This window comes from Penaeus vannamei, chromosome 10 (genome assembly GCF_042767895.1).
Source record: "Penaeus vannamei isolate JL-2024 chromosome 10, ASM4276789v1, whole genome shotgun sequence".
NCBI classification, from domain to species: domain Eukaryota; kingdom Metazoa; phylum Arthropoda; class Malacostraca; order Decapoda; family Penaeidae; genus Penaeus; species Penaeus vannamei.
In genome coordinates, this window is record NC_091558.1 from 36,086,745 (window position 1) to 36,090,792 (window position 4,048).

At 37.0% G+C, this 4,048-nt stretch overlaps 1 protein-coding gene across 4 annotated transcripts in view; it reads left to right on the forward strand.

Annotated features, from left to right (window-relative positions):
• Positions 1-1,548: 1,548 nt before the first annotated feature.
• Positions 1,549-4,048, forward strand: part of LOC113803400 (charged multivesicular body protein 7) — a gene marked incomplete at its 3' end in the record, with an annotated part of 12,870 nt that continues 10,370 nt past the window's right edge. Inside the window, 1 exon segment of one of the 4 annotated variants that reach the window (XM_070126570.1) lies at positions 1,549-1,571. 4 annotated transcript variants of the gene reach the window in all.

Sequence of the window (4,048 nt, forward strand, 5' to 3'; positions counted from 1 at the left end):
GTTCCCACCCTTTAGATTTGTAAAACCTATTCCCACACGCACAGAAATACGAGACCAGATCTTCACGTCAACACCAGAGGGCAGAACCATCACTATCACAGACCAGGAACATCACAAGAATTGATAGAAATTTAAAGAGACAGTCCATTAACTTAAGATTCCAAACAAATCATATTTGAAACAGATAATCTTGAAGAAATGTGTACAGAAAATAGAGATACGAACTTTCTTACTTTGATATGATGCTAGTCTTAGTTTTCAATTTTGGGAACATTGGGAGGCATAAAGAATTGATTAATAATATGAATACATTTTTAATGCCTTGTCTTCAGTCATGTAGGTACGTATGGGATGAAGGAAAGGAAAAGGTGATCTTCAGAAGCATCTGAGAAATTTATATTATTTACAGAACACTTTAAACAATTCGGAGGCAAAGCAGTGCAGAGATAAAAGAGGCATAAGATATTTAGCATTATGAAAACATTAGTAAGAGTCTCAGTTTCATGAAATACACATTAAATATAATAGATATTTTGAAACCTAAGAGATGTCTAAAATAGTTTCTTAAATATGATTACCAAAAACATGACATTACAAAAAGAAAGAAAGAAAAGAAAACCATGATATCTCCCAAAAGAGCGAATTTCACGCGCGACATTTTTCTTCTCTCCGACATGTTTATAGCGGTGGTGATAGAATAGTACGACAGTTTTTACTGAACATTATTGTCGCGCCGTCTGGCAGCGAAGAGTGTCGTCTTCGGTATGGGTACGGTATGGATTAGGATTATAATAAATACAGTATTAAAAGTTAAGGACGCTACAGAAGACGCCATATGATACGTAAATCGGTCAGTACTTTCTAGTGTTTTTTGCAAATATTTATTTGGGTTTTATTCTCAATATGGAGTGTTTTTACTACCCTGGCAATGTCGTTTTTTACTCGTACACATCGCAGAAACGTAATAAAAGATTTCTCATCAAATTCATAATATCCAATTACTAGGTATACACTCACACCCTACTGACGATATACAAAAACGAAGAAATGAATTAAGATACCGTGTGTTTGAGGGGCAATGTAGTAGAAATAGTCGGCGTAATTAATAAATTATCACAATATGAATGTATTATTTTTTATACATTAATCAGTGCCGGGGGAACGTGAGGGGCACGTCTCCTAATTTGGCAGAGCAATGAATTATCCACCATATTTTTTTAACGCTTGTCCAGGGAAAAAGTGATATGGATATATATGGGTAAGCAGTATAGGTCAAATAAAATTTTCACCCCGACCTTGCACATGGAATCGGCACACATTTTGAAACTTCAGACAGGTTAATATGGCGCTCACACTCTTCAGCACGAAGCCACCACCCTTCTCTTCTGGATCAGACCCTATTTATCCATACTAGTTTTTATGTATTTCAATATCTTTCTTATGAATGTTGTATGATGAGATCATGAGGCTACCGATAGTTGTTAAAAATACATTAAGCAATCCCTTACAATTTGGGAAAACTGGAAAACAACAGGCAAAAGTATTTGTGATGATTGATGTTTGCTTGACAGGTACATGGTAGGCGCAAACGTTTGATGGTTGGTAGAGGATGTTGTGGCACGTCGGTGCATAATACACAATTAAATTGCTTATAAAGGAGCCAATACGCTATGTCATAAAATATTTTTTTACCATTAGTCTGTGTCATTGCGTGCATCATGGCAGTTCATTCGCCTTCTCTTATTATGCTAAGATCCGAGGAAAATGAGTTCGGTTATGCACAGCCACCAGGTCCTTTGCCGTACCGGCTTTACCTAAACCCAGAGGTTTAACGCTACCGCCCCTAATCTTCGGCCAGAAGTGCAAAATCTTCGCCATACCCGTTCGGCAACGCAGACTCACAGAGCCCGGGCCAAGCTGGGAAGAGCCTCAAGAATGACGTCACCCCTCACATTACCTCCGAGAGGTAAACAAACATCCATCGTCGCTCGCGCAGTACCAAATAGTGCAACGTAAGGTAGACACGGTATCTCTCATATTGAACCTAATTTCATTATTCCGCCCGTTGACAGTGCTTTAATAAATTGGTAGGTATGGGCAATAGTTCATTGATATCAGATCAGATAGGTTTTGAAATATATCACCTTAAAACTTTCCACAGTTACTTGGAAAGAGGTATGGTAACTTGTTGACACGATTGACTTTATTGATACGTTTTACTCGTAGCTTGTGATGTTGCACGTAAATAGGTTACATTCCGTGTTTTGAAGTTTTAAAGACACATGCTGTGTCTTTCAAAATAAATTTCGCATGATTTTATTGGCTATGATTTGTGGTGTAGTATACAAAAGTTTTTTTTTATGAGCACTGATAGTTTTTCATTCCGAGTCTCTGACAATTGTGTGTCAAATGACAAAGTTATTTTTGATTTGCAATTGATGTGCATATATGAAAAGTTTCTTACATTTATTCACTATCATTTGCGTATATTTTTTCCATAAAAAAGATAACTGTTTGAAACTTGATCCTTACTCCCTGACTCCTGTGTGTCATAACTTAGTTATGGTAATTCTTTACACTATGGATGTATTCGCCAGAGACGATTTACCCAACTTCATATCACAAAATGTATTCTACAGTCTATGTTGCCGTTACTGTATGAGTACTTCAGGGGAGGGCTGGTGGGGGGTAATATGCCCTCCAACACCTAATGGGAAATATTGTCTTCTACTCAGTGTACAGGGCAAGATAGAGCTGAGACTCAGGAACACTAGGTGGACTGTGAGCTGTGTTTTCAGCAATTTTTTTTCTTTATTTATTGTTCATGTCTTAGGGGCTTAAGGGCAGGAGTTGGTACAAAGCCAGCGTGTGTCCACATGCCTTTGGGCTATGACCCTGTACCTCTGGGCCTCATGTAGCAGGAATGATACATAGTACATAAAAAATTGCTCATATGTGATATCCCCAGAAGAAAACATTCCTACAAATGGCTGTGTTTATGTAGTGGTCCTAATGCTAAGACTATAAATTGCTTCATTTAATTTTTTTTCAAACTTGGAAACTAGTAAGCATAAAGAAATTAATGCAGTTTCAATGCCAATTAAATGATGAAATGTCATTTATTGTCATTATATTTTATATCTGCGCAGATACCATACCCTTCTTCCATAGCCCAAAAGCTGACTGGTTAACCCATAGGTGGTAGTTTCTTGCAGTGTCCACTTTGTTTTTATTTAGTTTACATATAGAAGGCTTCACAAGTACTGAGTTACCAAGGAGCCACATACCTGATCTCACCTGTTCAACCCATGCCTTGATTTTTTGGGGGAAATAATTTGCATATCTTATAGTTAGTAAGGATGGCATGTACGGACATGCTATCCCCACTATGTTTAGTCTATTTATTGTATTTACTCAGATTTACGAGTCACAGAGATGGCTCCACAAGTACTTAGTCACAAAGGAGTTAATGACATTATCATAATTATAATGTCTATGATAAAAATAACCACATGTATATAGATAGCATTAATGAAAAAAAGACTTTTCAAGGGAAAGGGAAATCAAGCGTGGAAACAAGGTGTACTAATTATTGTCTCCTTGGTTAATAAGGGCCTCTGGATCTGTCTATATGAAATTAGAATTAATGAAACAAAACTTTTTTGGACTCTGCATGTAGACCATAGCAGGGCAAAAACCTGTGTAGGTTCTCCAATCAACACAGGTTCATGCCCTGCTGTGGTGCTAGTCCCCTGCCACATTGCTACTGTATCAGAATGACCCCATTTTAATCACATGCCACTGGAGATGGTATACATGCATACATGCAATGTATAATGTTTAATTATTAATTGCTTTTACATATAGATGGCTCCACATGTACTAAGTCAGCAATGAGCACTTACAGAGTCATCTATGTACAGTAACATTTAAAAAAGCAATACTAAAGTGAACCCAACATTTTCCTAGGATCATTGCATTAACCATGTAGTATTTATCATGAAAGGCCAATATCATGTTGCTGAAAAAATTCTTATACATTTTTCTT